The sequence below is a fragment of the Carlito syrichta genome, unplaced genomic scaffold, assembly GCF_000164805.1.
Source record: "Carlito syrichta isolate Samal-C Ts95f unplaced genomic scaffold, Tarsius_syrichta-2.0.1 Scaffold306872, whole genome shotgun sequence".
In the NCBI taxonomy this organism is placed as follows: Eukaryota; Metazoa; Chordata; class Mammalia; order Primates; family Tarsiidae; genus Carlito; species Carlito syrichta.
In genome coordinates, this window is record NW_007250968.1 from 82682 (window position 1) to 96528 (window position 13847).

Here is a 13847-nt window from a genome sequence, read left to right on the forward strand (position 1 = left end):
CCAGTCTGGGAGACAGAGTGAGACTCCAACTCAAAAAAAAAAAAAAGGATTACAAGTAGTTTTTACTTTTATATTATTTTATACATTTTACTCAATGAATATGTATAATAAAATTTTACGTTAGAAAGAAACATGACATCGGATGCGGTAGCTCACACCTGTAATCCCAGCACTTTGGGAGGCCAAGGCAAGAGGATTTCCTGAGCCTGGGGGTTTGAGACCAGCCTGGGCAACTTGGTGAGACCTTGTCTCTACAATAAACCAAAAAATGAGCCAGGCTTGATGATGCATGACTGTGGTTCCAGCTACTTGGGAGGCTGAGGCAGAAGGATCTTCTGAGTCCAGCAGGTCGAGGCTGTGGTGGCCCTGAGTGTGTCACGCACTCCAACCTGAGCAACAGAGGGAGACTCCAACTCAGAAAATAAATAAATAAATAAATAAACAAACAAACATGAGGTTTTAGAGAGAGGGTCTCACTCTGCTACCCAGGCTGGAGTGCAGTTGTGCAACCACAGCTTCACTGCAGCCTCAAACTCTTGGGCTCCAGGGATCCTCCTGCCTCAGCCTCTTGGGTAGCTAGGACTACAACCTCAAGTCACCACGCTCGGTTAACTTTTTTATTTCCATTTTTTTCTTTTTGTAGAGTCAGGACCTTGCTATATTGCCCCTAGTCTTGCCTCTAGTCTTGAACCCCTGACCTCAAGTGATCCTCCTGCCTTGGCATCCCAAAGCACTGGGATTACAGGTATGAGCCATCATGCCTAGCCAGCAAGATTTTTTTTTTAATGTAAAGAATTGACACAAAACAACCTATGGCCACAAATGTATCTACTCTACTGAAGGGTATGTGTCCGGGCCCACACACGATGAAGGCCCCAGCGGGCCAGTCCCCACAGATTCTGGGATAAAGGGAGGTCCCTCAGAATCAAGGCTCGTAGGCCCAAAGCTGAAGCCCTCAAAGCCTCACCAGCCCCAACTCCAACAACCCTAGCGCCAATGACTGGTTCCCTAGGCCCATCAGGCTGGCAAGCAGCCTGGATTTGCAAATAGCTAGGGTTTTCTCAGGACCTCGAGAATGAGGTTTGTGATCTGCTTAATGCATCAAGAAGTATCAACTGAGTGTTTACCTGGGACCCCAGGTTGCTGGGTCACAGCAGGGGCCACAAAAGTAGTATTCAATCAACAAACACTATCTGAGCTCCTAGTCTGTGGCAAGCCTGGTCTGAGGACCCGGGACAACAGGGGGAGACACAGAAATGAACAGTGCAGGGACCCGGTGGCTGTGTAATCCAGAAGCCTGTGGACACAGTGATCAACCAATCCCAGCACTATCCAGGAGGGCTTCCCAGAGGAGACAGAAATCCAGGCTGGGTTTTTGAGGGGTCCATTTACCAAGTGGAGAAGGACAAGAGCATTCCAGGCAGAACACAGTAAGTGTAGAAGTGGAGCAGCATGGAAGAAGGGGGAAGGGGAAACGGTGGGTGTTCCAGGGGGTTCCAGAAGACAGGAAAACAGCAGTTGGAAAGGTCCATTGGAACGGGAATTGGAACATCTCCAAGTGTGAACCTTATTCTGAGAGCTGCATATGCGTGCGTGCGTGTGTGTGTGTGTGTGTGTGTGTGTGTGTGTGTGTGTCTGGGAGGACACTCCTAAGGGTTTCAGCAAGGGGTGCTGTAGACAGATTTCTGGTTCAGAAAGACCCTCCCAGATGTGGTATCTCTGGAGTCTGGAGAGAACGGGGTAATTGAGGCAGACAGCAAAGAGGCCGTCACATCAGTCCTGGTGCTCAGAACGACATGGCTACCGCCCCCTCCACACACAGCATTGCTTCCTTCCCTTGATGAAGACCACCCCATCCCCAACAAGGGTGGGGTAGGAGCGGGTGCTTAGACAGTCAGGGGAATATTCTGTGTCTTGTCCCAATTCATGGCTGGTCTAATCAGGGCTCAGCCAATAAGTTCTACTTGGTGGTGTGGAACACTACGAGGTCTCACTCTGAGGCTAATCAGGACACACATGGTGCTGATGGTTGCAGGCAGCCACTTTGCAACCATGAGGAAAGCTGGGGTGAACACAAGGCTGATACCCAGAAGAGGGCAGAGAGGATCACAAGAAAACAGAGATCAAGTCCTACATGAACCTCAGCTCCCTGCTGACTTTTCAGGTAGAATATGCAAGGTTATTCATTTCTTCTGTTATTCAGTTTAGTTTGAGCTGAGGTTTGCTATTACTTGTTACCAGAAATACCTGACTTCACTTGGAGATGAGTATAAATTGGCAATGAGAGAGGAGGACAAGAATGACATCTCATTGGGCAAAAAAGGTTTTCTGGCTGGGTGTGGTGGTTCTCGCCTGTAACCCCAATGCTTTGAGAGGCCAAGACAGGAGGTTCACCAGGAGTTTGAGACCAACCTCGGCAACACAGTGAGATACCTGTCTCCATGAAAAATACAAATAGTTGGGAGAGGTGGTGTGCACCCGTAGTCCCAGCTACTTGAGAGGCTGGGGCAGAAGGATCACCTGAGCCCAGTAGGTCGAGTTTGCAAAGAAAGAGACATGATCATCCCACTGCCCTCCAGACTGGGTGACAGAGTGAGACCCTGACTCAAAACAAACAAACAAAAAACAGATTATTGGGTCTCAGTTCCTTTTTTTTTTTTTTTGAGTCAGAGTCTCACTCTGTTGCCCAGGCTGGAGTGCAGTGGCATGCTCACGGCACGCTCAGACAATCCTTCCGCCTCAGCCTTTCAAGTAGCTGAAACTACAGGCGTGCGCCACCACGCCTGGCTAATTTTTTCATTTACTGTAGAGATAAGGTCTTGCCAAGTTGCCCAGGCTGGTGGGTCCCAGTTTCTAACAAGCACTCAGATGCTGCCGCTGGTCCCCGGACCACACTTTATACTTTGAGAACTACTGCTCAACCAGAACTAACCAGAGAGCAGGAGGCCTGGACCTTGGGATCACATCTCTCCTCTGCTTAACAAAAATGCAATGTAAGACGTGGGAGAGAAACCTGGGGACGAACTGGCAGAAGGACTGTCCATGTATCCTCCTTATTACCATATCTTGAATTTCATCATCCATGTTCTTTTCTTCTTGCTTGAAACTAAAGATGCAGGGGCTATGGTAGGATGTAACATCACCCTCATAATGCTCTGGGCAGCGTGAATGTTCATGAAGAAGCTTCAGGTATCTGCATTATTAAAGACAGCACTGGAGTCTGTTTCAATAGGTATTTTCTTTTTTCTTTTTTTTCTTTTTTTTGAGTTGGAGTCTCACTCTGTCACCCAGACTGGAGTGCAGCGGCCGTTCCTGGCAATCGCAGCCTTGACCTGCTGGGCTCCGGCGATACTTCCACCTCAGCCTTCCAAGTAGCTGGAACTACAGGCGCGCGCTACCGTGCCCAGCTAATTTTTGATTTATTGTAGAGATGAGGTCTCGCCAAGTTGCCCGGGCAGGTCTCGAACCCACGGGTTCAGGCAATCCACTCACCTCGGCCTCCCAAAGCGCTGGGATTACAGGCTGAGCCACCGAGCCTGGCCTCAATGGGTATTTTCAAATAAATCAATATAATTACTTACATATCCTCCCATCTTTAACAAAAAAACCTTTGAGGGCTTCTCAGTATCTGTCAAGGGGTGTATGGGGGTTGGCAAAGATCAGATGGGCAGAAAGGACACAAAAAGCATAAGCAATAAAAGAAAAGATAAATACAATAGACTTTACCAACATTTTAAAAGTTTGTGCCTCAAAGGATAATATCAAGAAAGTAACAACCCACAATATTGGAGAAAATATTTGCAAATCATATATCTGATAAAGAACTAGTATCCAGAATATATAAAGAACTCTCATCATTCAACAATAAAAGTGCAAATAGTTCAGTTTAAAAGTAGGCAAAGGCCAGACATGGTAGCTCATGCCAGTAATGCCAGCACTTTGAGAGGTCAAGGCATGTGGATCTCTTGAGCCCAAGAGTTCAAGATCAGCCTGGTGGGTAAGATAGTGAAACCTTGTCTTTAAAAAAAATGTAAAAATCAGCCAGGAGTGGTAGAGAGTGCCTGCAGTGTCAGTTACTTGGGAGTCTGAGCCCAGGAGTTCGAGGCTACGGTGAGCCATGATCGTGCCACTGCAATTCAGTCTAGACAACAGAGTAAGACCGTCAACTCAAAAAAAAAAAAAAAAAAAAAATTCCATCAGCTAGATTGACTAAGAAAGAAAGAAAGAAGGCTCAAATTACTAAAGACTCAAATTACTAAAATCAGAAATGAAAGAGGAACATTATCACTGATTTTACAGGAAAGATTATCAGAGAATACTATGAATTTTATGCCAACAAACTGGTCACCAGGATGAACCAAACAAATTCCTATAAACACAACCTACCATGCCGAGAGCAGTGGCTCACACCTGTAATCCCAGCAATTTGGGAGATGGAAGCGAGAGAATTGTCTGAGCCCAGGGGTTCAAGATCAGCCTGGGCAACTTAGTGAAACCTCATCTCCACAATAAATCAAAAAAATAGCTGGGCATGGTGATGCTTGCCTGTAATCCTAGACTTTGGGAGGTGGAGACAAGAGGATTGCCTGAGGCCACGGGTTTGAGACCAGCCTGGACAACTTGATGAGACCTCATCCCTAAAATAAATAAAAAATTAGCTGGGCATGGTGGTGCATGCTTGTGGTTCTAACTACTTGGAGGGCTGAAGTGGAAGGATCATTTGAGCCCAGGAGGTCAAGGCTGCAGTGGCCGTGAGTGTGCCTCTGCACTATAGCCTGGGTAACAGAGTGAGACTCCAACTAAAAAAAACACACCCCAGCAAGACTGAATCATGAAGAATTAGAGGATCTGAAAAGACATATCTTGCAGGAGAGTGAAATAATAATTTTAAACTTCCAAACAAAGAAAAGCCCAGAACTTCACTGGCAAATTCTACCAAACATTTCTTTTTTTTTTTTTTTGAGTAGGAGTCTCACTCTGTCACCCAGGCTGGAGGACTTAAGCGATCCTCTTGTCTCCACCTGCTGGTCTTAGGCAATCTTTCCTCCTCAGTCTTCCACGCAGTTAGAACTACAGGCATGCACCACCACACCCAGCTAATTTTTTGATTTACTGTAGAGATGAGGTCTCGCCAAGTTGCCCGGGTGGGTCTCGAACCCGTGGGCTCAGGCAATCCTCTTGTCTTCACCTCCCAAAGTCTAGGATTACAGGCAAGTGCCACCTTGCCCAGCTATTTTTTTGATTTGTTGTAGAGACGAGGTCTCACTTACTTTATTTTTTATTTTATTTATGTACGTATGTATTTGAGTTAGAGTCTCATTCTGTTGCTCAGGCTGGATGCAGCGGGCTCAGGCAGTCCTCTCATCTCAGCCTCCCAGAGTGCTGGGATTACAGGCATGAACCATCCCTCCTGGCTCTTTTTTTTTTTAGTTGGAGTTTCACTCTGTCTCCCAGACTGGAGTGCAGTGGCCGCTCCCGGCCACCGCAGCCTCGACCTGCTGGGCTCCGGCGATCCTTCCGCCTCAGCCTTCCATGTAGCCGGAATTACAGGTACGCACCACCACGCCCGGTTAATTTTTTGATTTTATTGCAGAGATGAGGTCTCGCCTGCTCAGGCGGGTCTCAAACCCGCGGACTCAGGCAATCCACTCACCTTAGCCTCCCAAAGGCGCGGTATTACAGGCTGAGCCACCAAGCCCGGCCAGCCTGGCTCTTTTGTTGAGTATTTTACATCAGTATTCATACAGGTTATGGAAGGTAGTTCTCTTGGAGTGTCTTGGTCTGGCTTTGGTATCAGTGTAATTCTGGCATCATAGAATGAATTAGGTGGTGTTCAGTTTCTGGATACATGCCTTACGTTTTTTGGAAGAGTTGAGAAGAATTGATGTTAATTGTTTTTCAAATGTTTGGTAGAGCTGGGTGCAGTTGCTCAAGCCTGTAATCCCAGTACTTTGGGAGGCTGAGGTGAGAGGATTGCCTGAGCCTACAGGTTTGAAACCAGCCTGGGCAACTTGGTGAGACCTCATCTCTATGGTAAATCAAAAAATTAGCCGGATGTGGTAGAACATGCCTATAGTTCCAGCTACTTAGAAGGCTGAGGGGAAGGATCGCCTGATCCCAGCAGGTCGAGGCTATGGTGGCCGTGAGCGTGCCACTGCACTCCCGCCTGGGCGAGAAAGTGAGACTCCAACTCAAAAAATAATAATAATAATAAAGAAAGATAAAAAATAAAATCAGCATACGAAAATAAGTTGTGTTGCATCATGAAGGAAGGCAACAACAACAAAAAAGAAAGATGGGTTGTGTTTTTTCTTTTTTTTTTAAATGAGAACTTTGCTTGTATAAGTTTGGTTTCTATACACTAACAACGACAACGAACAATCCAAAAAAGGAAATTAAGAAAACAATTGCATTTACAATAGCATCAGAAAGAAAAAATTACCTAGGAATATTTAGGTAGTATCCCTAAAAACTTAGGAAGAAGGAATAAACTTAATCAAAAAACAAAAGATCTGTACACTGAAAACTACAAAATGTTGCTAAAAGAAAGTAAAAATGACACAGATAAATAGAAAGACATCCCAGGTTTATGGATTGGAAGACTTAATATTGTTAAGTTGTCAATATGCCACAAATGATCTGAAGATTCAGCATAATCCTTAGCAAATCCCAAAGGCATCTTTTAGAGAAACAGAAAAATCCATCCTAAAACTTACATGGAATATTAAGGGATCCCAAATAGCCAAAATTATCTCGAGAAAGAACAAAGCTAGAGGTCTTTGAAATCACTTCCTGATTTCAACATGTACTACAAAGATACAGTGATCAATAATGTGTAAAACTGGCATAAAAACAGACATCTGGACCAATAGAACCAGATGGAGAGCCCAAAAATAAACCCTCACATACACAGTCAAATGGTTTTCAGCGAGAAGGCCACTCAACAGGAAAGAAGAATCTTCAACAAACAGGGTTGGGAAAGCTGGATTATCCACATGGAAACCAACTAAAAATGGATTAGAGTTCAATGCAAAACCCAAAACCCGCAAACTCCTAGAAAAAAACCAAGGGGAAAAAGCTTCACAACATTAGTCTTCGCAATGATTCATGGCTGTGACACCAAACCAACAGGCAAGAAAAAAAACCACAAGCAAGTGGGACTACATCAAACAAAAAGCTTCCAGTAGTTCCAGCTACTTGGAAGGCTGAGGTAGAAGGATTGCCTGAACCCGGCAGGTTGAGGCTGCAGTAGCCATGAGTATGTCACTACACTCTAGCCTGGACAACAGAGTGAGACTCCAACTCAAAAAAAAAAACAAACAAACACACACTTCCACATGGCAAAGGAAGAGTGAAAGGCAATGTACAGACTGGAGGAAATATCTGCAAACTACATATTTGATATGGAAATATACCAGGAACTTCTACAACTCAATAGCAAAAAAAACCCTAACATCTCGATTAAAAAATGAACTGAGAGCCAGGTTCGGTGGCTCAGCCTGTAATCCCACACCTTTGGGAGGCTGAGGTGAGTGGATTGCCTGAGCCCGCGGGTTCAAGACCCGCCTGGGCAGCGAGACCTCATCTCTACAATAAATCAAAAAATTAGCCAGGTGTGGTAGCGCATGCCTGTAATTCCAGCTACTCGGAAGGCTGAGGCAGAAGGATCGCCGGAGCCCAACAGGTTGAAGCTGCGGTGGCCGGGAGCGGCCACTGCACTCCAGTCTGGGCGACAGAGTGAGATTCCAACTCAAAAAAAAAATGAACTGAGAACTTGAACAGACAACTCTCCAGAGAAGACATACAATTGCCAACAGGTCTATGAAAAGACACTCAACATCACTAACGATCAGGAAAACATGAAGCAAAACCACAGGAGATATCATTTTACAAGGAGGACCTCCCCCAACCAAAAAAAAAACGGAATTATTTTTTGGAGGGCAGGCCTGTTGTAGCACAGGCATCCCTGGTAGGTAAGTGCTCTAGGAGCCCACATCGGTGTACCAGCTAGCATTGTCAGAGGCTGCATTCGGCTTCAGTGAATGTTTTTGGAAATTCTTTCAGTGTATTTGCTCATTTACAAGCAGGTGTTTACAAGCGCACCTGCCCACACCATGCTGAGTGTTCAGCAGTTTTTGACCAAAAGCAGTATGACACTTGTGTCCCACCATCCCTGTTCACCTAATCCCATCCTGAGCAACTATTTTTTGTTTCCCTTGATGAAAAAAGTCCCCAAAGAGAAATGTTTTGCCAATGTGGAAGAGGTGAAACAAAAAACAGCAGAAGCACTAAAAGGTATCAAAACCGACAAGTTCAGAAACTGTTTTGAGCTGTGGAAAAAGTGTCTCAATAGGGGTATTGCATCAAACAGAGAGTACTTTGAAGGTGACTGAAGTTTAAACATGTCAGAATAAGTACAACATTCTTTATAAAAAAAAGTTGGGGGTACACCTGTCCCCCTACATCTGTCAGAATAGCTATTAAGAAAAAGAAGTAGCCGGGCTCGGTGGCTCAGCCTGTAATCCCGCGCCTTTGGGAGGCTGAGGTGAGTGGATTGCCGGAGCCTGCGGGTTCGAGACCCACCTGGGCAGCGAGACCTCATCTCTACAATAAATCAAAAAATCAGCCGGGCGTGGTAGCGCATGCCTGTAATTCCGGCTACTCGGAAGGCTGAGGCGGAAGGATCGCCGGAGCCCAGCAGGTCGAGGCTGCAGTGGACTGCACTTCAATCTGGGCAACAGAGTGAGACTCCAACTCAAAAAAAAAAAAAAAAAAAGAAAAAGACATGTTAGCCAGGCATGGTAGCTCATACCTGGCATCCCAGCACTTTAGGAGGCCAGGGTGAGAGGATTGCCGGAGCCCAAGGGTTTGAGACCAGCCTGGACAACTTGGCATGGCCTTGTCTCTACAATAAATTAAAAAAATTAGCCAGGCATGGTGGCGTGCGCCTGTGGTTCCAGCCACTTGGAAGGCTGAGACAGGATTACCTGAGCCCAGTAGGTAGAGGCTGCGGTGGCCACGAGAATGCCACTGCACTCCAGCCTGAGTGACAGAGTAAGACTTCAACTCAAAATTAACTAATTAATTAATTAAAATAAAATGTTAGCTGGGTGTGGTGGCACATACTTGTAGTCCCAGCTATTCAGAAGGCTGAGGTGGGAAGACTGCCTGAGCCCAGGAGGTGAGCCATGACGGTGCCACTGCACTCCAGCCTAGGAGACAGGGCAAGACCCTGTCTCTAAAAATAATAACAATAAAGAAAAAGAAAAGTTTCTTGAAAAATTAAAAATAGAACTATATACGATCCAGCAATCCCATCTCGGGATCAATCCAAAAGAGCTAAAATCAGGATTCTGAAGCACTGTCTGCACTCTGAGGTTCACTGCAGCACTAGTCATGATAGCCAAGATATGGAAACAACCTAACTATCCATCCACAGATGAATGGACAGGGACACGTGGTACAGACACATTCGGATTACCATTCTGCTCAAACAGGAAGGACATTCTGCAATACGTGACAATGTGGATGAACCCTGAGGATATGACGCTAAGTGAAAGAAGCTGGTCAGAGACAAACCCTGCAGGTTCCACTTACATGAGACATAAAATAGTCAGACTTGTGGAATCCAAGAGTAGAATGGTGGCTGCCAGGCGCTGGGGGAGGGGACACGGGAAGCCACCAATCAGTGAGCACACAGCACCCGGTAAGCAGGATGAATAAGCTCCAGAGCTCTGCTGGACAGCACTGAGCCTACAGTCCATTTAAACATTTGTTTAAAGGGCAGTCTCACACAAAGTGTTCTTACCACAATAAAATGAAATTTTAAAGAGGAAAAAAGTCAGGCACAGTGGCTCACGCCTATAATCCCAGCACTTTGGGAGGCCGAGTCTAAAGGATTGCTGAGGCCAAGAGTTGAGACCAGCCGTGGTACCATAGCAAGATCTTGTCTGTACAAAAACAAACAAAATTATTAGCCGGGCATAGTGACGTATACCAGTAGTCCCAGCTACTTGGGAGGCTGAGGCAGGAGGATCGCCTGAGTCCAGGACATCAAGGCTGCAGTGAGTCATGATCGTTCCACTACACTCCAGCCTGGGCAACAGAATGAGACACTGACTCAAAAAACAAAAAAGAAAGAAAAAATTAGCCAGGCTATAGCGAGCTATAACCACACCACTGCACTCCAGCCTGGGTGACAGAGCAAGATCCTACCTCTAAAATAAATAAATAAATAAAATAAGAGCGAAAAAGAGGGTGGAGGTCTGCCGAAGCTTGGACACAAGCAGCAAATTCTGGTAAGGGAGGCACCCGCTTTTCTCAGGACCTCTTGTCAGGGGCGTGTCCCCTGCACCCCAGAGCTCCCCATTCCCCTGGCAACCTCCACCCATGCACACTCAGGTGTCTGAGGGGGGATTTGACAGCAGCCTGCAGTCGCCGGATTTCTTTTCTGGCTGGAGGCCAAGGGAAACTGGATACCTGTGTTTACCAGGATTCCCCATCAGTTTTGACTGAGCAGCTGTCATAGTTGGTGTGAGGGCGGGGCCTTGCTACGTGATCCAGGCAGGCTGCCTCACCTCTAGGGACATTCATTCATTCATCCGTGAATGTACCAGGTACCTATCCTGTACCGGGCACTATTTTAGCCACTGAGAATATAGCAGTGGAAACCCAGTCCCTGTCTCCAGGGGCCTCACGTTCAAGAGGTCAGTCTGTGGGGCTGGGTGGTTATCTCCACCTGCCAGGCGAGGCTGATGAGACTGCACCAGCTGAGCACCTGGTCCCAGGCCTACACAGCTCAATTCAAGTAACTCTTGGCCTTCTCGGCCAAGTGTCCTCTCAAAGCCTCCCTAGAACTGGTTATTGTACAAATGTCTTTTGAACTGTGCAGATGGGAAAATCAGCTCAAGGTGGGGTACCACAGCTCACGTGCCTATAATCCTAGCACTTTGGGAGGCTGAGGCTGCAGTGAGCTATGATTGTGCCACTGCACTCCAGCCTGGGTGACAGCATGAGACCCTGTCTCTACACACACACAAAAGGAATCAGTCCTGCCTAGGACTGACAGAATCAGAATTTTTAAATCTCTCTTCTCTACCACATCAACCATCTAGGAATAAACACTAACACCAAGGTGCTGTACCAAACTGATTTCCACCCTTCTTTCTGTTGTTTTGTTTTTTAAGTCAGTCTCACTCTGTCACCTAGGCTGGAGTGCAGTGAAACGCTTATAACCACCACAGTGTCGACCTGCTGGGCTCAGGCAATCCTTCTGCCTCAGTCTTCCAAGTAGCTGGAACTACAGGCACGTGTGACCATGCCTGATTAAATTTTTTTGTTTTAATTTATTGTAGAGAAGACATCTCACCATGTTGCCCTGACTGGTCTCAAACCTCTGGGCTCAGCTCAGGCAATCCTCTCGCCTCAGCCTGCCAAAGTGCTGGGATTACAGGTATGAGCCACTATGCCCAGTTGATTTCCACCTTTCTAAGTAGCACACACAGAAATTCCCACATGCTGTGCAGGTGTCTCACTTTTTTTTTTTTTTTTTTTGAGTCACTATCATCTTGCTAGATGCAATGGCACGATCACGGTTCACTGCAGCCTCGACCACCTGGGCTCAAGCAATCCTTCCACCTCAGCCTTCCAAGTAGCTGGGACTACAGGTACATGCCACCATGCCCAGCTGACTTTATTTTTATAGAGACAGGTTTCTTGCTATGTTTCCCAGACTGGTCTTGAATTCCTGGGTTCAAGCGATCCTCCCGCCCCAGCCTCCCAGAGTGCTGGGATTTCAGGCATGAGTCACCACACCAGTCAGGTGTTTCACCTTTCTTTCTTTTTTTTTTTTTAAGTTGGAGTCTCACTCTGTCGCCCAGACTGGAGTGCAGTAGCTGCTCCCGGCAATCGCAGCCTCGACCTGCTGGTCTCCCGCGATCCTTCCACCTCAGCCTTCCAAGTAGCTGGAACTATAGGCGCGTGCTACCACGCCTGGCTAATTTTTGATTTATTGTAGAGATGAGGTCTTGCCAAGTTGCCCAGGCAGGTCTCGAACCCATGGGCTCAGGCAATCCACTCACCTCAGCCTCCCAAAGGCGTGGGATTGCAGGCTGAGCCACCGAGCCCCACTGTGTTTCACTTTTATGGTCTCACTCCATGCGTTCAACCTCCCCATGAGGTAGGTGGTAACCATGTTAGTTAATCTGTGACAACTTCAGTTTCCCCATCCACGACCTCTAATGTGATTTGAGAACTTCCTCTGTCCCAGGCCCTATGTTAAATGTTTTGCATGGTTTATCTCACACTCACTATCTGAGGCAGGTAGCCCTCAGATGCCTAAATGTCTATTGTGGGAATTAAGTGGAATAATGTATAACAGGAACATAGAATGTTACTAATTGTTATCAGCACTAGGTAATATTTCATTCCCATTTTACACAAGGAGAAACTGAGGCTCAGAAGGATTGAAGGTGCACAAATAATAAGTGTCCGAGCCGGAACATGAACTGGAACTTAGGCAGATGCCAAGCCAGGGCTCTGAGCATCTCCCTGGTGGAAGAGATCTATTGGGCACTCATCAACCCCTCCTCATGCCTCAAGGAAGAAGTCACAAAAAGCCTGAGTCACAGCCCCTGGGTGGATGGGAGAAAGGCCCCTCTGCCTCCTCACTCCAGCCTTCTCAGTGCCCTCCATCAGCACACATATACTAAGTGAGCATGCTCAGCCAGAGATAAGGAAACCAGGGTGTCCCAGCCCAGATAAGAGCAGGCTGGGACCACGCACAGGGCTTAGAGAATAGCTTTTACAGCCCACAGGCAGCAGGGTCAGCAGGACAGGGCAACACTGTCACAGCCCCAGCTGTCCCTAAGAGACAAGAGAGGCACATTCTGTTTAGTGATGAGGCATCAACACCCCAGTGACCATGCTGTGCTTTGGGCCCGGGTCCCTCATTCCTTGGCCTGGCCTGAGACCAAAAGCATGTCCTGGGTACACAAAAGGTGCTCAATAAATAAATGTTGACAAAACTCCTAGAACTATAATTAAATAAGCCACAGTTAAGAGGTCTGGACATAGACCCAGATTTGCCACTGCCTTTCTTGGGCCTGTCATCACCTCATCCCTGCTTCACACCTCTGGAAAATGAAGACTTCAACATCTCTGTAAGGTCATTTGCAACATGGACATTTTACAAAGGGGGACCCAAAAATCCCTGGAATTATTATTATTCAGCGGGAGGCGGGACCCTTGTAGGACACGTGGAATTTGTTGCTCCAGATAAAACCAATTTTTATCTAGAAGTTTTAAGAAGGTTGTGTCATGATTTGCGGAAGAAACTTCTTGAGCTGTGGCAAACAGGTGACTGGTCCTCCCACCATGATCACGCACCTGCCCACACCACACTGAGTGCTCAGCAGCCTTTGACGAAGAACGGCATGACCCCGTGCCCCACCCTCCCTATTCACCTGATCTAGCCCTGAACAACTTCTTTTGTTTCCCGGATGAAAAAAGTCCTTAAAGGGAAACATGTTACTGATGTGGCAGAAGCACTAAAAGGTATCAAAGCTGATGAGTTCAAAACCTGTTTTGAGCAGTGGGAAAATCATTTTGATGGGTATATTGCATCCCATGGAGACTACTTGGGAGCTAACTGAAGTTTAAAAATGTAAGAATAAGCCGGGCTTGGTGGCTCAGCCTGTAATCCCGCGCCTTTGGGAGGCTGAGGTGAGTGGATTGCCTGAGCCTGCGGGCTCGAGACCCACCTGGGCAGCGAGACCTCATCTCTACAATAAATCAAAAAATCAGCCGGGGCGTGGTAGCGCATGTCTGTAATTCCGGCTACTTGGAAG

The 13847-nt window shown here is 46.8% G+C and overlaps 1 protein-coding gene across 1 annotated transcript in view; it reads right to left on the minus strand.

The window, feature by feature from the left end:
- The window catches only part of LOC103265835 (serine/threonine-protein kinase 10), a gene marked incomplete at its 3' end in the record, with an annotated part of 113034 nt that overhangs the window by 75503 nt on the left and 23684 nt on the right, over positions 1-13847 (minus strand). The gene's annotated exons all lie outside the window — the stretch shown is intronic.